Below are 26,762 nucleotides of genomic sequence, written 5' to 3' on the forward strand. Positions count from 1 at the left end.
TGAAAGCAGCCTGGGAAAAGAAGTCTGTAACATACAATGGTAAAAATATTAGATTGGCAGCAGACTTATCCACAGAGACCTGGCAGGCCAGAAAGAGCTGGCATGATATATTCAGAGCACTAAACAAGAAAAACATGCAGCCAAGAATACTATATCCAGCTAGGCTATCATTGAAAATAGAAGGAGAGATTAAAAACTTCCAGGACAAACAAAAACTGAAAGAATTTGCAAACACCAAACCAGCTCTACAGGAAATATTGAAAGGGGTCCTCTAAGCAAAGAGAGACCCTAAAAGTAGTAGATCAGAAAGGAACAGAGACAATATACAGTAACAGTCACCTTACAGGCAATACAATGGCACTAAATTCATATCTCTCAATAGTTACCCTGAATGTTAATGGGCTAAATGCCCCAATCAAAAGACACAGGGTATCAGAATGGACAAAAAAACAAAACCCATCTATATGTTGCTTACAAGAAACTCATTTTAAACCCAAAGACACCTCCAGATTTAAAGTGAGGAGGTGGAAAAGAATTTACCATGCTAATGGACATCAGAAGAAAGCAGGAGTGGCAATCCTTATATCAGATCAATTAGATTTTAAGCCAAAGACTATAATAAGAGATGAGGAAGGACACTATATCATACTCAAAGGGTCTGTCCAACAAGAAGATCTAACAATTTTAAATATCTATGCCCCTAATGTGGGAGCAGCCAACTATATAAACCAATTAATAACAAAATCAAAGAAACACATCAACAATAATATAATAATAGTAGGGGACTTGAACACTCCCCTCACTGAAATGGACAGATCATCCAAGCAAAAGATCAACAAGGAAATAAAGGCCTTAAATGACACACTGGACCAGATGGACATCACAGATATATTCAGAACATTTCATCCCAAAGCAACAGAATACACATTCTTCTCTAGTGCACATGGAACGTTCTCCAGAATAGATCACATCCTCGCACCTAAATCAGGTCTCAACCGGTATCAAAAGATTGGGATCATTCCCTGCCTATTTTCAGACCACAATGCTCTGAAGCTAGAACTCAATCACAAGAGGAAATTTGGAAAGAACCCAAATACACGGAGACTAAACAGCATCCTTCTAAAGAATGAATGGGTCAACCAGGAAATTAAAGAAGAATTGAAAAAATTCATGGAAACAAATGAGAATGAAAACACAACGGTTCAAAATCTGTGGGACACAACAAAGGCAGTCCTGAGAGGAAAATATATAGCGGTACAAGCCTTTCTCAAGAAACAAGAAAGGTCTCAGGTACACAACCTAACCCTACACCTAAAGGAGCTGGAGAAAGAACAAGAAAGAAGCCCTAAACCCAGCAGAAGAGAAATAATAAAGATCAGAGCAGAAATCAATGAAATAGAAACCAAAAAAACAATAGAACAAATCAACGAAACTAGGAGCTGGTTCTTTGAAAGAATTAATAAGATTGATAAACCCCTGGCCAGACTTATCAAAAAGAAAAGAGAAAGGACCCAAATAAATAAAATCATGAATGAAAGAGGAGAGATCACAACGAACACCAAAGAAATACAGACAATTATAAGAACATACTATGAGCAACTCTACGCCAACAAATTTGACAATCTGGAAGAAATGGATGCATTCCTAGAGACATATAAACTACCACAACTGAAACAGGAAGAAATAGAAAGCCTGAACAGACCCATAATCAGTAAGGAGATTGAAACAGTCATCAAAAATCTCCAAACAAACAAAAGCCCAGGGCCAGACGGCTTCCCGGGGGAATTCTACCAAACATTTAAAGAAGAACTAATTCCTATTCTCCTGAAACTGTTCCAAAAAATAGAAATGGAAGGAAAACTTCCAAACTTATTTGATGAGGCCAGCATCACCTTGATCCCAAAACCAGACAAGGATCCCATCAAAAAAGAGAACTACAGACCAATATCCTTGATGAACACAGATGCAAAAATTCTCGCCAAAATCCTAGCCAAAAGGATTCAACAGTACATTAAAAGGATTATTCACCACGACCAAGTGGGATTTATTCCAGGGCTGCAAGGTTGGTTCAACATCTGCAAATCAATCAATGTGATACAACACATTAACAAAAGAAAGAACAAGAACCATATGATACTCTCAATAGATGCTGAAAAAGCATTTGACAAAGTACAGCATCCCTTCCTGATCAAAACTCTTCAAAGCGTAGGGATAGACGGCACATACCTCAATATTATCAAAGCCATCTATGAAAAACCTGCCTCAAATATCATTCTCAATGGAGAAAAACTGAAAGCTTTTCTGCTAAGGTCAGGAACACAGCAGGAATGTCCGTTATCACCACTGCTATTCAACATAGTACTAGAAGTCCTAGCCTCAGCAATCAGACAACAAAAGGAAATTAAAGGCATCCAAATCGGCAAAGAAGAAGTCAAACTATCAGTCTTCACAGATGATATGATACTATATGTGGAAAACCCAAAAGACTCCACTCCAAAACTGCTAGAACTTGTACAGGAATTCAGTAAAGTGTCAGGATATAAAATCAATGCACAGAAATCAGTTGCATTTCTCTACACCAACAACAAGACAGAAGAAAGAGAAATTAAGGAGTCCATCCCATTTACAATTGCACCCAAAACTATAAGATACCTAGGAATAAACCTAACCAAAGAGACTAAGAATCTATACTCAGAAAACTATAAAGTACTCATGAAAGAAATTGAGGAAGACACAAAGAAATGGAAAAATGTTCCATGCTCCTGGATTGGAAGAATAAATATTGTGAAAATGTCTATGCTACCTAAAGCAATCTACACATTTAATGCAATTCCTATCAAAGTACCATCCATTTTTTTTCAAAGAAATGGAACAAAGAATCCTAAAATGTATATGGAACCAGAAAAGACCTCGAATAGCCAAAGGAATATTGAAAAAGAAAGCCAAAGTTGGTGGCATCACAATTCCGGACTTCAAGCTCTATTACAAAGCTGTCATCATCAAGACAGCATGGTACTGGCACAAAAACAGACACACAGATCAATGGAACAGAATAGAGAGCCCAGAAATGGACCCTCAACTCTATGGTCAACTCATCTTCGACAAAGCAGGAAAGAATGTCCAATGGAAAAAAGACAGCCTCTTCAATAAATGGTGTTGGGAAAATTGGACAGCCACATGCAGAAAAATGAAATTGGATCATTTCCTTATACCACACACGAAAATAGACTCAAAATGGATGAAGGACCTCAATGTGAGAAAGGAATCCATCAAAATCCTTGAGAAGAACACAGGCAGCAACCTCTTCGACCTCAGCCGCAGCAACATCTTCCTAGGAACATCACCAAAGGCAAGGGAAGCAAGGGCAAAAATGAACTATTGGGATCTTATCAAGATCAAAAGCTATTGCACAGCAAAGGAAACAGTTAACAAAACCAAAAGACAACTGACAGAATGGGAGAAGATATTTGCAAACGACATATCAGATAAAGGGCTAGTGTACAAAATCTATAAAGAACTTAGCAAACTCAACACCCAAAGAACAAATAATCCAATCAAGAAATGGGCAGAGGACATGAACAGACATTTCTGCAAAGAAGACATCCAGATGGCCAACAGACACATGAAAAAGTGCTCCACATCACTTGGCATCAGGGAAATACAAGTCAAAGCCACAATGAGATATCACCTCACACCAGTCAGAATGGCTAAAATTAACAAGTCAGGAAATGACAGATGCTGGCGAGGATGTGGAGAAAGGGGAACCCTCCTACACTGTTCGTGGGAATGAAAGCTGGTGCAACCACTCTGGAAAACAGCATGGAGGTTCCTCAAAATGTCGAAAATAGAACTACCCTATGACCCAGCAATTGCACTACTGGGTATTTACCCTAAAGATACAAACGTAGTGATCCAAAGGGGCACGTGCACTCTAATGTTTATAGCAGCAATGTCTACAATAGCCAAACTATGGAAAGAACCTAGATGTCCATCAACAGATGAATGGATAAAGAAGATGTGGTATATATACACAATGGAATACTATGCAGCCATCAAAAGAAATGAAATCTTGCCATTTGCGACGACTGGATGGAACTAGAGGGTATCATGCTTAGCGAAATAAGGCAATCGGAGAAAGACAACTATCATATGATCTCCTTGATATGAGGGAGAGGAGATGCAACATGGGGGGTTAAGGGGGTAGGAGAAGAGTAAATGAAACAAGATGGGATTGGGAGGGAGACAAACCATAAGTGACTCTTAATCTCACAAAACAAACAGGGTTGATGGGGGGAAGGGGGTTGGGAGGGGGGGTGGGGTTATGGACATTGGGGAGGGTATGTGCTATGGTGAGTGCTGTGAAGTGTGTAAACCTGGCGATTCACAGACCTGTACCCCTGGGGATAAAAATATATGTTTATAAAAAATAAAATTTTAAAAAATAAATAAATAAAAAATAAACATAGCATGCATGTATCTCTTTGAATTAGTGTTTTTGTTTTCTTTGGGTAACTACCTAGTAGTGGAATTACTGGATCATATGGTATTTCTATTTTTAATGTTTTAAGGAATTTCTGTACTGTTTTTCACAGTGGTTGCACCAATTTGCATTCCCACCAACAGTGCACAAGTGTTCGTTTTTCTCCTGGCCAACACTTGTTACTTCTTATCTTTTTTTGCTTGTTTGTCTTTTTGTTTGTTTTTTGTTTTGTTTTTACTTCTTATCTTTTGACATTAGCCATCGTGACTGGAGTGAAGTGATAATCTCATTGCAGTTTTGATTTGCATTTCCCTGAGGATTAGTGATGTTGAGCATCTTTTCATGTGTCTGTTGGCCATCTCAATGTTTCCTTTGGAAAACAGTCTATTTAGGTCCTCTGGCCATTTTTTAATTGGATCTAGAGCTAGGCAAAGAATTCTTGACTTGACGTCCAAAGCACCATCCAAAAAAGGATAAAATAATAAATTTCCAGGGATTAAGGAGTGAGTGGGGGAGAACTGTATGGTTATTAAAGGTCAACATGAGGAATTCTTGTGGTGATGGGAAAGTTCTTTATTTTAACTGTATCAGTGTTAATATCCTGGTTGTGAAATTGTACCAGTCTTATAAGATAGTACCATTAGAGGAAACTGGGTAAAGGGGACACGGGATGTCTCCATCTTACTTTTTATAATTGCATGTGAATCTACAATTATCTCAAAATAAAAATTTAGTTGGAAAATTACATTCAGGGGTACCTGGGTGGCTCAGTCAGTTAAGCATTTGACTCTTGATTTTGGCTCAGGTTATGATCTTAGGGTGGTGAGATCAAGCCCCAGGGCAGTCTCCACCTTCAGGGTAGAGTCTCCTTGAGATTGTCTCTGTCCCTCTCCCTCTGCTTCTCTCCCCACTCATGCACACACACACACACACACACACACACATACACACACACACTCTCTCTCTCTCTTTAAAATAAGTGAATAAATAAAATCTTTAAAAAACATTCAAAACTATTTTCATTATTTGCAATTTGGTTTTTTCTTTTAAATTTACTATGTAATTGCAAATGCTTTAAAAAAAAACTTTTCCAGTAACATATATGAAAAATAATATTAAATGGTCACTTTCAAACATTTACATTCATTGATAACTTAAATGAAAACACACTCAAATGCCACCCCTTGTTTAAAAAAAAAAAAATCTTTCCATGGCTTTCCAAGGTTCTTATCCAAGGATAAGAACTCCTTACTTTAGCATTCCTGGCCATTTTTCTTCCATCAACCTTTGCCCATCAACCTGGACTCATCCTCTATTGCTCCCCCACTTGCCCCCATCCCTCTCTCCAACATTTACCTATGTAAAGTTCCTTACTGTGCCTTGCTGTTTCGTGGTTTATTTGTTTGTTTGTTTGTTTGTTTGTTTTTGGCTCACTGTGCTCCCCCCAAAGTCCTTCATAGCTTTCAAAACATCAATACTTTATATCCTTCAAGATTCAGCTAAATCCATCTCCTCTAGGAATTCTTGCTTATTCCTCCCTTAAGCCCAGGACAGAGAGACTTGCCCTCCTTCTGCAGTCACACCGTATATTGTACATCCCTCTTGGTATCTAACTTTCAGCTGCTTACACCTCTTTTTCCCTCTTCTGGTCTGTGAGCCCCTGGAGGATAACCACATTTGCATTTTCAATGCCTCAAATAGCGCCTGACACATAGGAGATGGTCAAGCAGATGTTTATAGAATGAATGGTTGAATACCCAGCTCACATGACTCCCCTATTCTGTTGATTTCCTTGTTCTCCCTTTTTCTCATCTTTCCCCCCATTAAAATTCATTACTTATTCTTCTGAAGTCCTTTAGACTTTGTTCATAAAACTAATACGGAATAAATACATGATCTTGTAGTCAGTTGTGTGGAAGCTCACTTAAGGGTCCTCAAGGATGGGGATTTTTCAGACACACTTTAGATAGATCAAAGAGCTCAAAATTGATTGGTAAACAAATTGCTCAATTGATTGAATGAATGAATGACCTCGAAATACCTTGTAAATTACACAGTGTCGACTTTTGGGGCTTTTTTGTTTTACTTTGCTTCAGGATGTTTTACAGGGAGAAAGAGAGAGAGAACAGAAAGATCCATGAAAATCATATAAAAAGCACAAACAAAAAAAGAATGATTTTGTGGTTGGAATCATAAACATCACTGTCCAGCTTTTGAGTTTGGGGTTAAGTCTTCTAAATTTCTCTTTGGAACTGATGGAAGGAGGGAGGGTGAGAATCATCATTCCTCGCTTCTTAGGGAGGAACCCCAGTTTGAATCCTATTGTTCATGTATAGAGAAGAAAGAAACACAAAGACATACCAAAATCATTAACAGGCACATTTTGGTTTTATGCACAGTCCCAGCCTTGAGGAATTTACAACTGTAATCGTTCCAAGTGTTTCCGTTTAGGGTAATTTAATGAATTAAAAAAATAATGCATCGAAAACAGTATGGGCTTTAGCCCAGACAGGCCGGAATTCAAGCCCTGGATTCAACTTCTGTCACTGATACCTGCTTGCCCTCTCTGAATCTGTTTCCTTAGCCATAATGTGTGATAGCAGACCACCTACACGTGGGACAGGTGTGAGGATCAAGTAAGATAACATATGTAGACCATGGAGCATAATTCCTGCCACATAGTAGGCCAATAAATTATGATTGTCTCTTTCCCCATCAGAAGCACCAATCTCAAGATTATGAACTTCCAAACACCTTCAAGTGAAATATTTTTCTCATTTAAACTGCAGTATTAGAAGCCAAAGTTATAACACCAGGAGAATACTTAAGGAAAATATGAAGTGTGTTAAAAATGCTAGATACCCTGCAGGGCTCTCAATAAATACTTATTGACTGACAAATGTATTGTCAGAGCATAAAATCACAGAGAAGGGAAGAGAAAACAGCATAAAAAGGTAATTTGGAATCAGCACAGGATAATGATTATACTTCAATAAGTATTTTATTTCTTAAAAGCAATAGTAAAGGAAACTGGAAATCATTTTTTTAAAAATCAGGTTTTCTTTTACAACCTCAAGTTTATATGAATGCCTATGGACGGGCACAGGACCCAAAATGCTGGTATCTTACTGGCAAAATTGGAAGCAGAAGTGCTCCAGGCATCAAGGGGCATGTGTATTATGACATCCATTGTCATGTCTTTCTACATGACCCAGAGAGCAGGAGACCCGGTTGTCCTACGGACCTGTGACTAAAGCACCTGCTAGAAGACTTTCTAGAGCATCATCACCCTGCAAGACAGAGTTCACCTAACAAGTATTTACTGGGTTTTATTATATGCCAAGAACCATGCTAGCCTCAGGAACACTGAATAAATGGATCACAATCCCTGTCCTCAAGAAAAGAGGTAGATACATAAATAAATAATTTCAAGTGAAGAGTGACCGGCTATCCTTGAGGTATGTCTGAGGACATATGACAGCACAAAGAAAGGAGTGGACCATTTAAGCTGAGGATTAAGGAAATATTTCTCAGAAGAAATAACAATTGAGCTGGACCTTAAAGGATAAGATGTTTGCCATGCCAACAGAAGGTAAGGGCAGTCCAAGCAGGGGGATCCCTTGGACAAAGGTTCAAAGTCCAAATTAAGGGGAAAAATCAGGAAACTCAGGATAGTTCCATAAGAACTGGGTCATTTATAAGCCATACATAATGTAGGTATATATAATACTTACATGTATAAGATATCTTACTATTTTTGTGAAATTGGCAACAAATAATTATGCCCATTTTGTTGATGCATATACCATGAACTTATACTCCCTATTCCATGAACTCATCAGGTCCACCATATATATATATATATATATATATATATATATATATATATATACACACACACCTAATATATATTAATTTATTTTTAGAGAGTGGGGGAGCACCAAAGGGAGAGAAAGAGAGAGAATCCCTAGGAGGCTCTATGCTCAGCACAGAGCCCAGTGCAAGACTCCATCTCACAACCCTGAGATCACGACCTGAACTGAAATCAAGAGTCAGATACCTAACCTACTGAACCACCAAGGCGCCCAGTTCACCTAATATTTTTTTTTAAGATTTTATTTATTTATTTGACAGAGATCACAAGTAGGCAGAGAGACAAAGAAGCAGGCTGCCCATGGAGCAGAGAGCCTGACTCGGGGCTTGATCCCTGGAGCCTGGGATCATGACCTGAGCCAAAGGCAGCGGCTTCAACTCACTGAGCCACCCAGGCACCCCTCACCTAATATTTTTAAATTGCATATCTGTGCTTGTTCTTGGTTATAGGTCATTAAATGGCCCTTAGTCACTTTTGCCTTACTCTTCATAGGTTCTTGAATTTATATGAAACCAGCAACCCACAATTATGGAAGTCTTGGGGAGAGATGGGAAGGAAGGAAGCTGAAGGGTAAAGAGATACAACTTCACAGTGTGGACATCTCAGTGACCCGACAAAATAACCCAACATCCTGGAGAAATAAATATTTTGCCATGGTCAGAAATAGGATAGGACTGTGAGAAGTAAATGCATCAACCACATACATTATGAAACCTAAGCCATAGGTTCTTGATTGCACAGTATGAAAATAGAAAATTTTCCATCACAATAAACAATAAAAACAAAAAATTAAACAACGACAAACAAAGACAAGACATGCCAACTTATGGCAGGACCTAGGACACCCAAGGCTTTTGCGCTACAACAGATCACCCAATTTGTGCTACAGAAATAGCTGATCATGCTGCCCATGGGCCTCTGCTGCAGGAATCCCTAAATGCTCTCAGTGTGTTTTCCCACTGAACCTGAGATAAGGGCATAAGGTGAGGTCAACGAATAAAGTGAAAGTGTGTGTTGTACTGCTGAAAAGAGTGCTTTTTAGGCATCATCGAAATGGCCCTATGGTTGTGTTAGAATTGCCATTTCAAAATGTCATCTACCCAGTTTCATATCTCATGCCTGCCAGAAATGCTTATGCGACCTTTCCTAAGGTCACATAATTTCTCTGGGTTTCTAATTCCTCTCCTGTGAAATGAAGACTTGGACTGGATAACCTCCAATCAATTCCCACGCTGACAGTTCATAATTCTGACTTTCTTTTTACCTCACCTCTAGTTATCCAAGCCTCTGTCTGTGCTCACAGCCAATTGTCTTGGGCAGCAGGGATGTGAGCCCAGCCCCCCAAGGCACCTGGGTGGATTCTTGGCCCAGCACAGTTCAGCTGAAATGCCCCCATGGGCCCGTCTGGGCAGTGTCTTTGCCCCCCACCTCGGACAAACACGTGCTAGATGTAAAGCTGAAAGACGATGGTGACAGTTCCCAAATTGTTAAGTTGAAGCTCAAGATTTACCTTGCCCACTGTGGTTTCATTTCCTGCCCAGAAACAGAACTCAAGGCTGCCGATGGGGCCTAAGATGACAAGTGTTTCTGAGACAGGTTCTGCGTTCAGCATGGTTTCCTTTGCTGTGACATACTGGTAACCACCACAGAACCTTCTTTTTGTGGGGTCAGGCAGAAAGCACAATTTGGATGAACTTCTCCTTGGATTTCCTGCTTACCGATAAAGTGAGTCTGAAGTGTAACCCGGAGTCTGGGTGTGAGGTGGAACCCCGTCCCTTGGCAGTGGTTCCCAGCCTCGTGGCATTTACAGGATAGGGAAAGAGCAGCCCCCCCAAGGGTTCCATCCAGGAGGCAACAGGTGTGAGGAGCACAGGTGCACTTAGCACCCCTCCAGGAGGCCCACAGAATTGCCCCAGGCAGAGCCAATACTTAGCTCGGCAACACCAGGGGACAACCTTCCACGGGGCAGGGAGTTCTGTCTGTGTATTTGTAAGGGCATATGAGACAGTGTTCAAAAGCAACAATTATGAGGTCATTGTGAGGATTAAATAAGACAATGAATGGAAAGCAGTGAGATGTGGTAGCACACAGTAAGCAATAAGGGGCTAGCACATAGGGCTCTGCTGAGTCGTACTTGAGCCTGAGACGGAAGGAAAACTCAATACGACTGAACTTGTCTTTATTTGAAATCTTGATAGTTTGCTCATCATGAAGTTTTTGCATTTGCTCAATTTAAAAAGAAATATCGCATTAAAGAATTGTTTATCTTGGTTGTTGAGGGTTTCTTGCCATCCCCTAAATCTTGCACATGCCTACAAATTTCCGGAAATGTTGCTCGTTATCACTTTACATCATCATACAATGACTGCACAGCACAATTTAGTACTTAATTATCCAATGTGTCCTATTAGCCATTGTTCCAAGTGCTTATGTCCTGTTTCTCCAACTAATTTGTACCCTTATTAAGGGCAGAAATGATGACATGTGTCTTTTATGCCTAACACTGCTGAGTACATAAGAGATTCAAATAAGTACATGTCCAGTGCTTGCTTCTAGCCTATGGTACACAATTCACCCACCACTCTGCTGGGCTCAAATTCTGTCCTGCGCTCGAAGATTTTGTTCCGTGATCCTTGCAGCCAGGGACGACATCTGACATGATCCTTTGCCATGTCTGGCACAACGATGGAGGGACAAAATCAAAGAACAGGCACGAGCTTGGAGTTTATCTCATCCCACCTGCTCAATTCACGGATAACTTATTTGATGCCCAAAGAAGTTGAATGATGTGGCCAAACCAATCAGTGATAGCACTGGGATGAGAATTCTGTTCTCCTGGGCTTTTACCACTCTGATACTTTGTGAATTTCCTTTTATCTCTCTATTCCTTTCAGCACCAAGTGCAGAGCTTTGCATGTAGGAAAAATTCAGTAGATGGTGTAGATTATTGATTCCTGGAACTTGAGTAATCTTTGCTTCAAGGGGGAGTACAGAGTCATTGACTGGGAAAGCATAAGTGTATTTAACAACTCTTCCCAGCCCCTGGCTCAGTGCAGCAAGGTGGTTAAGAGAATACTGGGTTCAGAGTTAGACAGCTCTGAGTCTTGTCCTGCCTTCACTATGGGACTTCGGATAAAATGAAGTTTCTTAACTTCCTTTTCCTCATCCAAAGCATGAACATAACGGTACTTACCTCACAGAGCTGTGGAAAAATTACACAAAGCAAAAACACGTAAAGGAGATTACAGACTGCCTAACATAGGAAGTGCTCAACTAATATGAGCAATTATCACTATTCTAAAAATAAGCTCTAAGAGTTAGGCGGGCTGGGCAGATGGATAGTGTTATATGCATCGTTGTACAATATACTCCTATTCTTATATTATGGTGGATTAAAATTTGGGAATGGGGAGCTAAATCATCAGTTGAGCATTCAGGATTATGCTAAATCTATCCCATAAAGCCTCATAAATAACTCTAATACCCATTGTATTCTGTGGGATCTCAATTCCATAGCAGCATGACAAGGACTCGACTGCATCCCCCTTGCCCCCACCAGCTGCCCAGCTCCTGAAATTTCACAGAGTTCCAAAAGCACCACGAGCCCAAACCAGCAGACGATAAAAAGGGACCCGTCGTAGACTCAACAGTACCTCACGGTGATGCCATTTTTAGTTCCACTGCAAAAGAAAACAAACTATATTAGTAAGGATGCCCGATCAATAAGCAGAAGCCTAAATATAGTTAAGACATTCCGAGACTTGAAATGTGGCCAGCTCACACCTGGGACTATCAACAATGGTCAGAATAACACAGGGAAGCCAGCCGCACAATTCGCTTCACATAATACCTCTCCTACATTTACTGTCTTTTCCCCTCAGCACACAGCAAGACTCTGAGCCCAAACTTCCACTTCACAAGAAGATGTGAGGTAGAAGTCTCTGTGAAAAGCAACTGTGTTTTAGCACTTAGAATCTGGGGGGAGGAAACAGACTTGAATACCTCAAATTTCCAATCCAAGACCACAATATTTTGCATCTTGGCTGAATCTTTATTCCAAAATCTTCACGCTGCTTCAACTTGTCTGGCATTACTATCCCAAGGAAGCCACTAAGGGTGCATAGAAACCACAAAACTTATGGTACTTTGGTAGGAAAAATGAGGGAAGATATAAAGAAACCCATTTCCATCCTGCTTCAAACCCTCCGTGGGCACACTGAAAGTTCTCTTAAAATTCAAGCAGGGTGGTACCCTAAATAGGATCCTAAAACAAACAAACAAACAAGGACATTAGTGGGTAAACTGCTGGTAAAACCCAAAGATTCCATAGATGAGTGAATAGTATACTATCCACGCTAATTTCTTAATTTTTACAAACACACCACAATTACATCAGATGTTCACATTAGGGGAAACTGAGTGAAAGTATTTATCTTTGAGATCCTTCTGTAAATCCAAAATTATTCTAGAGTTTTTTCAACACTTTATTTTTGAAGTAGCAAAATAATAATAATAATAATAGTAAGTCAAGATTTCTTTGCTGAAGAGCTTTCGTTTGATGGGTGGGAAGGCGAAGGATCATTATTCTTTCCCCAGGGAAAGGTCTATTAAAAAGACAAAACCTCCAGCTTTTGACTAGAGATCAACCAAAAGATGGCAACCAATTCCTTTTCCCCTGAAGGTAACGCGCGTTCGGAAGGCAAAGAGAGCTGGCTGCTCTAGGATTCAAGCTGTCCGGTCTCTAAAATGGAGAAAACAGCTTCTCTCTCAAGTGTCCCTGTGGGGAATAAAGGACACAATGGATGCAGAGCCCTTGACACGTGTCAGGAGGTGGGGGAGGGGCATTTAGTTCCCTTTGCCCCTTCTCAGGACAGCCCCACAGGCAGGGCCTGTCAGCCTCCTCTGGGGGGAAAGAAGGGCTCCTCTGTCTTGGCCACCAGGGCTCCCTGTGTTGCTGGCCTCTGGAGAACCTGCCAGATGGCGGAGCACCTGTTCAGCGAGCTGCAGTCTCTCCCTCTGCCGGCCTTCTAGAAAGCAGCTTGCACTCTGCTGGGCTCCTCTCCAGCCCTCTGGGAGTAGCTCTGTCCTTGCACCACTTTCTAAAGCACAGCCCGCCCATCCCTCTGTGGGGATAGGGAAACAGGACAGCCTATCCCCTTAGTTACCGATTTGTTTTTTGGCTAGAGTGAGAAGGGAGACAATGATCCACGAGCTGAAGCTGGAGGACCCAGCCCTCGCCCCACAGAGTGTCACCAAGCTATGTCACGGGAAGTTCATTTCTACGGCAGCCTTCCCTCCCCTGGTCTTGACTCAACTTTAAGTTTATCCATGTTGACTCACCGTCTCTTGCTTCCAGGAAATGCTTTAATTAACTAGACCTTGTACCTTGTGACCCTGCAGAGCCCCTCCGTTCTTCCTGGCATTGTCTGCTCTTGCAGATCGAGAAGACGTGGTGAAAGTCCCAAGCTTTTATGTTCTACCTCCATACGTTGCGAATTTCTTAAATAATCTCTATTCCAAATATCCGGGCTTGTTATCCTAGCAACCATCTAAATGTTCCAGAAATCTGAAATGTTTCAGTGTGTATTCTCTCCTAATAGCCTCGTCTACCTAGAGGCTGCCACTTGTTCCTGGCTTCCTTCAGAAGCGTACCCAGTGGTCAGGGTACCTGTTGGGAATGTGGGTATTATCAAGGACATTCCTCATGCTTTTTGGCCACTTTAGCATCTGAACCCCTTCTGAGTTTGGGGAGTCCCTCTCCCTATAATGCAGAGCTGGTCTACGGAGGTGAGCGATGATAGACATCGGCTTACTAACCTCCGCACTGCCGAAGGAATGACCATGAACCAGGCTCCACCAATCACCTCCATCTAGTCCAGACTTGAAATTGGAAATTCATGGTATGTAAGAGCAGGAGTCACACAGAATCCGTTCTGACAACGCAGACAGCTCCATCCAGTTGACTGACGTACCAGTGACACCAGACCCGGGGGCATTTTCCAGCTTTGGCTGTTGTGGGGCCTGGGGACAAGCCCCGGCACCTGTGTTAGTAGGAGCAGCATGGGGTCTTCAGGAGACCAACCAGTTCTCCTGCACAATCTGGGTCGTTCCCCTGGGCACAGAGCCCCTGAGTCTGGCCGTTTGACCTTCCTGGAAATTCTACAAGCCACAGCCTATGAACTGGGATTCATGGGTCAGCAACCTGTGCAGTCACACAGGGCCCCAGGCTCAGCATGGTCTCCTGCTTGGTTTAATGCTCTGTTGTCTGTCTTCCAATTCTTAACATTTTGACCAAAAGACCTCATATTTTCATTTGGCGCAGGGCCCTGGAAGTCATGTAGCCAATCCTGCTGTAAGCTAGCTAATATGCTTTAGGTCAGGGAGTTCTTAACCTTTTGTGTGCCTGGTAAAGCCTATGAAGTATATGGAGAACGTTTTGGGTTTTTTAAGATTTTATCTATTTATTTGAGAGAGAGAGAGAGAGAGAACACAAGCAGGGGGGAGGGGCGGGAGGGGGAGGGAGGAGCAGATTCCCCACTGAGTACAGAGCTCAGCCTCACCCTGGAGTCTGGAGTCTCCCCCCAGGGCTAGATGACCCTGAGTTCAGGACCTGAGCTGAAGTCCGAAGTGTAACCAACTGAGCCACCCAGGCATCCCAAGAATGTTTTTAAAATGCACAAAATATAATAGCCAACAATCCTGAAATATAGTTAGAAGTTTCTTTAAAACAAATCTATGATAGCATGATAACTATGTTTTTTTATTAGTGCATTAAATAAATCAAGGGGTAGGTCTAATAAACTGCTCTTACCCAGAAGTAATAATGAGCATAAACAACATTTTGAAATGTCTGCCACAACTGAAATTGACTTAAAAATATCTACGATTTCTAACAGTAATAAATTCACAGATCAGAAACCTGGTTTGTTATCTGCATTCAAAACTTATGGAAATGCTAAACTCGGGGTTTTTTAAAGATTTTATTTATTTATTTGTCAGAGAGAGAGAGAGCAAGAGCACAAGCAGGGGAGCAGCAGGCAGAGGGAGAAGCAAGCTCCCCACTGAGCAGGGAGCTCGGTGCAGGTCTAGATCCCAGGACCCTGGAATCATGCCCTGAGCTAGGGCCAGACACTTAACCAACTGAGCCACCCAGGCACCTCTGGAAATGCTAAACTCAGTGTATCACTAACCAAAAGAAGCGATTCATCCAACTCACAGAACCCCTACATTTTAATTACAACTTAATTTAATTTTAATTTAATTTTAAAACTAAATTAAAATTTAATTTAAATAAATTCTTTTTCTGCTTCAATCAGCCAAAGTCATTACTTTGTTGCTTATAACAGAGAAGCCTGTAGGATAGAGGTGCCCAGGGCGACCCAGGCTCCAGGACCAGCCTCGAGTATGCCAGGGTTCTCCCCCAAAACCAAGCCAATATAATAGTCACAGTGGCTGCAGATGAGTCAAAGAGGCATCCAACACAGCCCTGCCCTCAGCTGTTAGATCTTCGAGGAGAAAGTGTCACCCAGGACACTGTCTGCAAATCAGGTGATAAGCTCCACGTGTGGGATATAAACCAAGTGACGTAGATGGTTGAACAAGTGGAGATCCCTTCTAGCTGGAAGATAGCTATTAATAACAGTTCTACATCATAAGAAGGGACATAAGACACATAGTAGGAGAGTCGTCTCTCCAAAACCTCCAGCAAGCTAACAGAATGTGGAAGAGTCCCCTTTCTCGATGTCCCGAATCCTCACCTAGGAATTTCTGTTCTAGCGTAGATCACCTCTCCAGTGTTTTCAACAGGAGTTCATTTTGTTCAGATCTCAAAAGAAATATGATCCAAACATACCACCTCATGTACTGTTTCCTTGCCCCCCCTTCTACTCCTCCTTTTGGGACAGGCCACTCAAAAGCCCTTTGAGGCAACGGGAGGCTCTACCTTGGGGACAGAGGCAAGAAGCCTGGGTTTGTTTAGCAAAAGCAGAAAACAATTCATTTGCAGATATCTTGAACTTTTCAAAGTTGTTTCATAGATATTACTGCACTTCAGTTGTAGGTGAGCACTGTTATGCCCACTTTATGGATGAATAAACTGAGGGTCAGAGAGGTTGTGACTTGCCCAAGATCACCCAGGCTTTTTGCCCCTTAGCCCAGTGTCCTTCCCTGGGCCTATGCATCTGCTGTGAGCAGATCATAAAGGTGAGGCTGTCTCCGAGAAGGAAGTACATTCATGCAGATCATTTAAAAACCAAGATACCCACAGCCCAAATTCTCTAGGGCAGGTGTCAGCTAATAGAGGAAAGGCTCAAATAAGAAAACAGATCACTGGGTCCTCTAGTGCTGGAATAGGTTTCCAGATCTGAGCCCCCAGCACAGGACAGAATTCATTTGGCTGGTGACCAGCACACAGAGTCCTTCCCATTCCTGCCTGGGAGTTATGCTCATAACAACAGCAACAGCAGGAAAAGGGCTTCACGAACATAAAAATAAACAAACTTTCTATTTTTAGCAGGGCTGCAGCTGTGAGAGCTTCATTATTTGCATTTTAGCTGCAGCATTCTGAGAGAGGAGAGGGGAGGAGAGGCAAGGCGAGAGGGGTGGGGGACGAGGACAACTGGGGGCTGTCGATCTGGGAGGCAGATTTTTCCAAGGCTGAGCCCAATTACACAGAGGCCACAGAAACCAATGTCCAGCCTACAAGTCTCTGGAGTCTGCAGGTCTGGAAAAAACTGGACAAGGTCAACCAGGAAGCCGGCCCATGATTGGGCTCTTTTCTGGCCATATATAGAAATAAATAATCTTTTATCCACATGGTTTTTAGAGCCACAGAAAACTGTTGCCTAGTGACTCCATCAGAGGAGTAGAAGCTCACTTGGAAGTAGAGACGTTTTTTGTCTTAACTCAGGCTCTCAGAACCTGTGGGAATCTCACAGGAACTCAGCTCCAGCGTGTTCCAGGTTTAAACACTGTGTCCAGAATTCTCAATGAGCCTGCAGCGTTTTCTCCTGCCCACCCCTCCCTGACAGCTGGCAGCATCGGGAACTTGACCAAGGACAAGCCTAACGCTGGAGGTGGGGAAGGACGGAAGCTATCTTGTTCTTCTTTTCTGTTTCCCTGGAACAGAACCAGGTGTTGTGATCCAAGGCCGCCACAGAGGAGGGGTAGAAAGGTCCTTTCCTTACGATAAATGTCACAGCAGCTTTAGGAAAAGTGTGTACCTGATCTGATTTCAGAAGGAAGTCTCTTTGCCCACGCTAATCCCTTTAGCCCTGCCATGCCTTGACCCCACATCATTTTTAATTATGTTCTTTTCCCTTCGTGTGTCCCTTTTCATGCATCATCCCAGCTATATTTTCAGCCCATTGTGAGGAGACAGAATTGTAGACCCCAATTTCCTGACGTAGGAAAGAACCCAGTGTTTCTTCAGGTGCTTACAAGGAGGTAAATTCAGAGGAAGGGCACCATGCTCTTCCATGCTTGGGGAAGACTCCACAACCTCCCAGGTTCGGCCCTACAGCCAAGGGGCTTCCCTCACTGGCCTATGTTTTCCTGAGAACTGTACCACCCTGCTCATTCAGAGCTTCCAGCCCAGCATGGGTGACAAATAAGCAGTGATTTCCTCACTGTGGGCAGGCTCTATGGTGGATCAGCCCAGAGTCCCTTGAGAATGCAAAGGCCTGGCTTTTTCCTCAGTCTTGGAGAGTCAAGATGTTTTCAGAGAAGATGGTGGCTAAGCAGAGACTCAGGCAGGTAGAGATGAGGTAAGGGTAGGAATATCTCTTCAAAGGCTCCTCATTTAAGAGCAGCTGCCAAATAATATGGCGAGAGAGAGAGCAAGGCTAAAATAGACAAGAACTAATTCCAGCGCCACAAATATAGTTGGTTTCTACCTCCATGTAACATTTATCTTGTCACCCAATGACATTACTGAGCAAACCAATTGTGATCCAATCACAAGAAAGAGTATCATTCTCTATTGGAACGTGGATTTCCACAGCTAACAATGTAAGCCCTAGAACTTGGGGTTGAAAGAGATCATATGGACTAAATCTCCAGGGATAGCAATCCCTTCCACAGCATCCCTGACAGGTGGCCACCCAGCTTCTGCTTGAATTGTTCAAGGGTAGAGAGCTCTACACTGATCAAGGCAACTAGTTAGTTCTTTTTAAAGGCAGGAGCTAGAGTATATAGTGGCCTCCTACCAGGCTGGAGTTTCTGACTCTAGTCGCTCAATCTCTCTACACTGCATTAAATCCTACAAAAGCCCACCAGCTTGAATTTTTTTTTTTCGAGAGCAGTCTGTCCATTGTTCAAAGTCTGCAGTGACCCCCAACTACCACCATACAAATTCTAATCTCCTGCTTAAAGACTAGAACAGCCCGTATCAAAATGTAACCATGGTTATCATTGGTCACCAGGTTTATAGATGATATTTGGTTTTTCTCCTTCATAGTTTTGAGTCTTGCCCTAGTTTTCTGCATTAGAGAGACAGAGAGATTGAGAAAGGGTTATCAAATAATTAATGTAATTTACAGAACATACCTACCATTTATTCCCTCTCCACACCTTTGTCTATGTTGGGTTCAACCCAGAAATCTTTCACACTCTTACCCCATCTTCAGATTCTTCTGCATCTCCTAAATTCTGCCCAGCCCAGCTCTATCACGAAGGTTTCCATGAATGCTCCAGCCCTTACTTCCCTTAAATCCAAATTTTAAAACTGAGCACCTCGTTATGGGCAGTTTTCTGATATCTGCTAATCATTACATGGGTCAGTTTCACAGCAGATTGTAAATTCCTTAAGGGCCATTTCATAGTGCCTACCTAGTACAATGCAGAGAACACTGCAGATTCTCCATAAACAATTGCCCATGGCTGGCCAGCTGGCTGAAATCCCACTAAGTTTCATTTATTAGCTCAGCTGATTAGAGCACAGCTAATAAGTGTCGTATATCGTCTCTTCCTATGCTTCCCAAACTGGGGTGGGAGGGGGACATCCCTGGAGGTATAGGAAAGTGTGTCAAGTGTATATGAAGCTACAAGATCTCAAATAATGTCTTCCTAAAGCAACAATTTCCTACCCTTTAGGGCTACTTTGGTGGAAAAGTTTGAGAAGCATTTTGTAGCCCATGCATTTCCGAGGGCAGGAATTTTCCAAGGTAGATATCCAGATTCTGCTTGAGTTTATCAGTTTAGGCCTTGCTTCTAGATACTTTCAGATGACCAGGAGGTCTAACACTCCACTAAGAAATATTCCTGGAGTGCGTCATTCATCCTGCATACAACAGCACTGGCCTAGGAGCCAGAACACCTTAGTTCTTGTCCAATTATGCGACGATGGTGGGCAACCAGCCTCTTCAAGCCCCAGCTTCTCATTCACCCTGCCCCCCTAATAAAGATCAGGTTAAATTAAACAACACACGTGAAATGTCTTTGTAAACTGAAACTTACATATAAGCTTCAAGAAGTATTATTATTGTTGTTACCGTCCCAGAATCAGATCATTTTGTTTGTGTCCCAGCTGATTAAAGTGGGCAGGCGTGGGGCTCTGAATCCAGAAAGTTCTGGGTTCAAGTCTGACCCTAGGGTAAGCTCCGCCATGCCAGACCCTGACACATTTTTGTATATCTCATCTTTCTCATACTACTGGGAACATATATGTGCTGAATAAATGTGTTCCTATTTCTCAGAATCTTACCATTTACTGGTAAGATCATTACTGACCATTTACCTGCTCTTTGGAAAAAAAATTTTTTTAATTTTCCAAATTAATTTTCCAAATTAAATTTTCCAAATTTTTTAATTTTCCAAATCCCTGTGTCCTCATCTATTAGACCGGTATGATAGTATGTCACAGTGTTATGAGAAATGCAAAGGCATGTGCCTACACTGCTCCACACATAGAAAACAATAAGTCAATGGTAGTAAAACTAGAGAGGGGGAGTGTATATCTGCAACTTAGTAAATGAAGGCTATCCCATTATTTCGTGTTTTTGTCAGCCCTTCCTTTTACCTATTATGAAAGAGCCAGCCTAGGGAGAGGAAGTTTGTTGGTGGCAACGTTGAGGTTCTGTGTCACTGAACTAGTTAAGGAAGCAAACTTCAAAGGCACAGTTACTTTACGGGCCCTACAGGCAAGAGGAATAAACAATTTCAGCCTTCACAAAAACTTCTGCCAGAATGAATGTGCTGGGCAGGGCAGGCTGGGGCTTCCCAGACATCTCGCTGACAAAGTGGCAAGAAATGTTTTCTCTCATCCATGTAAATGCTCCCTGAAACCCACACACATGGTGGGCTCCCTCAATAAAACGATGCATAAACCCATCCCCAAGAGAAGAGCAGAAGACAAGGGGAACCACAAAAGAGGCAAAATGAGAACTCTGGAGGGCTGTCCTCCAGCCCTGAGACCCCCTGCCAGGGGCCTGTTGTTTCCATTTGAACAAAACCAAAGCTGAATTGCACCAAAGAGCGTGGAACAGTAGTGCTGGAGAGTTTAACCACAGCCAGCCACAGTGCGGTAAACATAGCTTCCAAGACACAACTCTGGGGGGTTACGCACAAGAAGCAGAAAAGGAAAACTGAGCCCCTTCACGCCCCAGAGGTATAAACAAAGGGCTTTCCAAGCCAGCCCTTGCCCCCGACCCCATCATCCCCAGTTATGGAAGCTGCAGGGCAAGGTGCTCTGGCCCTGGAACACATAGGAACCCTACAGAAAGCGCAAAGAGCACGCAGCCGTGGGACGTGTATGCATGGGGAGACACGTGGATTATCAAAAGAGACATCCAAGAATTTCTGCAACTTTCCCGAGTGCCAAGATTTGGAGCTACAGCCATAAAAGTAATATTTTTCCTGGCATCCCGGATGCAGCATTGAAGGTATTTTGGATGTTACGTTAAATAGAGTTCCCAAGAAAAGAAATTGTCACTGCTCTTTTAGGAGGAGCTTTCATAATTAGAGTAATTTCTGTCAGAATTCAACAGTTTAGAAGGGAATGTCTGAACAGAAATCTAATCACAAGAGGGAAACATAATAAATAGTAGGAAAACGGGCTCTCCAGATCTCTTTAGAAGTCCAAAGCCAAAATGAAAAAGCAATGCCTTTTAAAAGGGCTGTGAGGGAAGCTGGTGGGGAGCAGAGGAAATGCTTTCTTAGAATGGCTATAATTAAGCTAGAGAACTTGCTGGGTTTTAGATAACCTGCTAAAACTGAAACACGCACGAGACTAAAAATAAAAGACGGTGTCTGCAGAAGATCCCTGGCTAAGGTAAAAAGCACAAGGTTTTGCTGCCTTCGTGAGGCAAAGGCCACTGGGACCCGGGATTGGGCAGGGAGCACTGGCCCTGCCGATTGGCTCAAATCCCAGCTCTAGCGAGGCCAAGACTATTGTCCACAAAGACCCCATATACGCCCAATGAAAGGACCTGCTGAGCCACCCTGAACTCCCCAACCCATGGAGTAGATCTTAGCTTCCTGAAGCTCTCCTTTATGGCCCTGCCATTCACACGTCTGTCCAAACCCTTCTGGAATCCACTGACGTTGCCAGCTGGTGCCATCTCTGGGAGATAACCCATTCCATACATTCATTACCTGCTACGTGGTATAGCATTTCCGCTGACTTGTCTTGAACTTGCCTCTCTCGTGGTTCCAAGACACTAATGTATTTCAGGATCTGGTGAACAAGTCTGTGCTCATCTTCTCCATACCTTTGTGGGCGTGGTCATTCCCTCCAAACAGCCTGCACCTTGTCAGAAGCACTTCCGACTCCCACTGGGTTCCTCAGAATGTCCAGGCTGCCGTTTGGTGACTTTCTGGAGCCCTGTTATGCTTCTAGATACTCACTCAAGTGTCACAGGTAAGAATATGCCACAGTTTTAGGGGAGAGTAAGATAAGATTCTCAATGTAATATTTTCCATACCTGAAGAATATGCCCATTTGGAAGCAGCACTGTCCTGGGCACAAACACATTATCTTCTAGACTCAGGGTATTTGCAAACTGATGGGAGAATGTGGATGGAGGCCACACACGGCGGATTGAGTCTGGCCGGTAGTGCCAGTCCACCTGGCTAAAACAGGGCGTGGCCAAGAAAGAAAAGCCAGTGTAGACAGTCGGCATCTTCATAGCAGGCTATGGTTGGACACTAAATACCTTATTGATTCTCACGACACTGAAAGGGAAGCTTTTTGTCCCCAACATACTGATGTGAAACCAGGTGTTAAATTAGTAGGGGGTGATCACATCAATTTCCAGTCTCAGTTCACATATCTGCTTATTTTGGCTTCTTTTTTTTTTTTTAATTAGATGTTAATGCTCTGATTCACTCCATTTAGAGCCCACTAACCCCTTGACCACCTTCAAATATCTTTACTGAAAACACGAAAAATAATGAGGATTAAGCAAAATGTAACAGCACTGCGGTTGCCCGGGGTCATTTATGAGTTCATCAAAGATAGGATTTAACTGCCAAGGGAATAAGACAGGAGGTGGGTGCTCTAACCTGCTTTTTAGTAAGGGATACATCATCCGCACAGTGTGAGAACATTTGGCCAGATGCCCACTCCTTGTCTTCTACTATAATTGCATCTTCCTAAGTAAGGTCCGCCACTTGGCAGACCTTGCAGCCTTAGAAACCAAGTATGAGCCAGTCCACCATCTTGCTCGCCCACGGGTCACTGATTTCTCTGGGCCAGAAGCTGTTGGCTTTCTGTGCTTCTCTGAGACCTCACAGAGATACCACCTTATAGATAGGACTCTGATTTTCTTCTGCCTTTTAAAACCATGTCCACGAAGCCCTCAGCTCAAGCCAACGGTCTCCATTTCTCCAGTTTGCAGAAAAGGCAAGACCCCGCTCAGGACCTGGCACCTGGTTCCTGAGCACCTGGCAAATACGGTCAAGCGGGCAGCACCTCAGGTCTATGTCATGGAAGGACTTGCCCAGATGGCTCTGAGGAGGCCCCTCCAGGGCCAGCTCCTGGCACCACCCCACCCCCAGCCTGCCCCCCAGTAACCTTGGAGACACTGAACAATCTCCCTGCCAAGGGTCCAGATGCTCCAAACTGGACCCACAGAAATCAGAATAAAAAGCGAATGGAGGGCAGCTGAGGAGAACAGCGAAGAATCTCTGAGAACTTTCTGCAGGCAGTTTCCCCCTTGGTCTCTGCTCAGACAGTTCAGTTGGTGCAGGGTTATCCTTTATTTATTTTTTTTTAAGATTTTTATTTACTTATTTGACAGAGATCACAAGTAGGCAGAGGCAGGCAGAGGGAGAGGAAGGGAAGCAGGCTCCCTGCTGAGCAGAGAGACTGATGCGGGGCTCGATCCCAGGACCCCGGGATCATGACCTGAGCTGAACGCAGAGGCTTTAACCCACTGAGCCACCCAGGCGCAGGGTTATCCTTACAGCCTTCAGGGAGCAGCACCAAGGCTGTGTGCACACACACCCCCCACCCCCAACCGCACCCAGCGGTTGACTGAGGCAGCTGGGTGTTTTCGTTCCTCCAGATAGGGCTTGGGAGCCGGCACTGAGCTGGCGCCCAGTCTGTCTCAGGGCCTCCCTCCCACATGCCTTCCATTCCCCCTGCCCAGAAGGCCGCTCTCTGAGACAACACTGGGTTGTCTTCACCTAAGCAGAGTTGCCCCGGAATTGTCCCAGGTCCCTGGGAACTTGGTGCGTCTGTGAAATGGACTGAGGACGGGCGCCGCGGGCGGGGAGAGCGCGGGTCCCGCAGGAGGCGTGTTCCGGCCCTGGTGGGGCACCAGCCCGCGGTGGCTGGGCGGGGGCAGGGGCGGAGGGGCGGAGGGCGGCGGGAGTCCCGGAGGAGGGCGCGGCGGGACGGGGGCGCCGAGTCCAAGGGCACCGGCGGTTTGTGGGCCCGGGAGGGAGCTGGGGCCCAGCCCAGGCGGCGGGAGAGAGGGCGAGTCGGATTCAGGAAGTTGTGTCTCTGACATCAGGGGCAGGACGGAGTTGGAGTGAAACCTCAAAAAATGCGAGGCGTGGCCCGCGGGAGGGCAGAGAACGCAGAGGGTGCCTTCCTCCAGGCGAGCGGCAGGTACGCGCGGCGCCCGGCCCCCGCTGACCCCTCCACTCGGCACCTGGCTCCGCGCGGGGGGCGGCCTTCCTCACCGGGACCTTGACCTCACCCGGGACCCCGCCGCTGTCAGACCCGCCACGCGCGCGGGCGGGAGACAGACCCCCTTCCCCCGGCGCCTGCAGGAAGCCCTCGGGTGGACTGAAAGGTGAGTCTCCAGACTGTGTGTGTGTGTTAACATATCTCAGACTGTGTGTGTGAATACATTTTAACCTGCGTATGTGTGTTTGACTACACTTTTAGCCATGTGTGATAATATAGCTTAAGCTGTGTGTGCGTGTGTGTGTGTGTGTGTGTGTGTGTGTGTGTGTGTGTGTGTGGTTTAAGTTGCTCTCTGTTTGGAAGGGAACTTTCAGCTCACTTTCGTTCTTTATAAGGATTGACCAGCCCCAGAGGTAAGTGAGATCTAAGGATCATCTAAATAGCCTCTTGGCCCTTCACGACTCTGGTTCTAGTTTGTTTCGCTTCTTTGCGAGGGTGCTCTGCAGGCTGACATCTGCTTCTGGGCTGAGTCCACAGGGCTCGGGGGTGGAGGAGTTGGGGTGGAGTTCCCTTAGTCCAGTTGACAATATGGCCTGTAGGTGCTTTGGGACAGCTGGACATTCTATTTACTACTGAAAAAGTCAAGGCCTGAGACCCACTAAAAAGCATCTCAGTCCTAGATGTTTCTAAATTATTCTAAGTGAAGCCAAATTTTCAACGCGGCTAAGAAACCAGCCGAAACGAAAATATGGCCTGGAGCCAGAGGTGGAATGGGAACCTGCCTGCTAGCCCCTGAGCCTCCAGGGGATTTACTGTGACACAGATTGCTTCCTAATTTCTTTGAATCTCTAGATGGTCCCACTCCCAGCACCCCGCCCCCCAGCTCACCCATGAAGGTAGAATTGACACAAAAAGACCTGTTTCCCTAGTATTTTTAAGAGCTTCGCAGAATACATTGTGTAATAATCGAGTTAAATAAGCTATATACGTTAGCTAGTAGGAACACGTGTCCTGCCTGACAGAAAGGGAAACCAACCCCGAGGTGCACTGTCCTAATTTCACGGAGAGGAGACTGCGGGCAGCCCACATGCTAGCTACCTGGCCGGACTTCTCCACCGAGTCTGTTCAATGAGGAAGGGGGAAAGAGTGCACTCGAGAAGATCACTCCTTCCTCAGAAACCCCCTCCTTCAAAGCAGTTTCATTCCATTCACTCAACTAAAGTTTGTAAGAATCTGAAGCTAATTTTAAGGAACCCTCATTTGAAAGTAAGGATGAATAATGGGAGAGCCTCGCGCTATAAGGAACAGGTCTGAAAAGAACCTCTGATGTGTCATTTGTCAAGTTAGCAAGGGTCTTACCATCATCCTCCTACTCTGATGTGCCTTCCTTTTGCCCAGTGCTGGGCGAGCCAGGCAGCTGTGCAGGGAAATCTGATTGAATCCTTCATTTCCTCTGAAATTCTGGCTCCCCATTCCCACCCAAGATACAATCTAGGAAAGAAATACAGGACAAAGCAAATGTTTCTCTGGCCTCTGTACTCGGTCAATATTTAGCCTGTAGAAAGAATGACTTCTGCCCTTTTCTATGAAAACTAAACTCTAGAGAATATAAACACTCAATAAGTTAAGTCACTGACTTCATCCATTCATACAATAGTTACTATACCTACTGTGTGCTGGGCAGTATGCCAGGTCCTTGGACTCCAAAGATAATGAGATCGTTTCTGCTTTTGAGGACCCACAATCTGATAAATGACACAAGATACAGAAACAAACTATAGTTTGGAATAATACACATTATAGTTGGGGCGCCTGGATGGCTCAGTCCGTTAAGTGGCTGGCTCTTGATTTTGGCTCTGGTCATGATCCTGGGATCAATCCCTGCATTGGGCTCCATGCTCAGCAGGGAGTCCACTTTAGGATTCTCTCTCTCCCTCTGCCCCTCCCCCATTTTCTCTCTCTCTCTCTCTCTAAAATAAAGAAATAAATCTTAAAAAAAAAAAAAAACTACAGAATACGCATTATAGTTGCAGTAGCTATGGGACACTGAAATGATCCAAAGCAGCGAGTGATAAACTCCCCCAGGAATTATCCAGAAGTCAACACTACAGGAATGATGGATGAGTGAGATGTTGGAAATGATTAGGGAAAGGGCATTTCAGGCAGAGGAAAGAGTATATGCAAAGTCAAGGATACGGTGGGAGAACTGCAAGAAATTGTGGTCATAGCACTATACTAAGGAAATCATTTTGGGTGTTCAAGCAGAGAAATGGTGTGGTCAGGTTTGTGTTTGGAGAGAGAACTAAGGGCCAGGATGGTAGCTGGCTTGGAGATAT

General features: G+C 43.9%; 1 protein-coding gene across 2 annotated transcripts in view; it reads left to right on the forward strand.

Moving 5' to 3' along the window:
* Positions 1-24,173: 24,173 nt before the first annotated feature.
* KIAA0040 (KIAA0040 ortholog) overlaps positions 24,174-26,762 on the forward strand; it is a 34,093-nt gene continuing 31,504 nt past the window's right edge. For both annotated transcript variants that reach the window (XM_047704846.1, XM_047704845.1), the window contains exon 1: positions 24,174-24,592. The gene's annotated coding sequence lies outside the window, so the exon portion shown is untranslated. The remainder of the gene's footprint in view (positions 24,593-26,762) is intronic.

The sequence above is a fragment of the Lutra lutra genome, chromosome 15 (assembly GCF_902655055.1).
Source record: "Lutra lutra chromosome 15, mLutLut1.2, whole genome shotgun sequence".
NCBI lineage: Eukaryota > Metazoa > Chordata > Mammalia > Carnivora > Mustelidae > Lutra > Lutra lutra.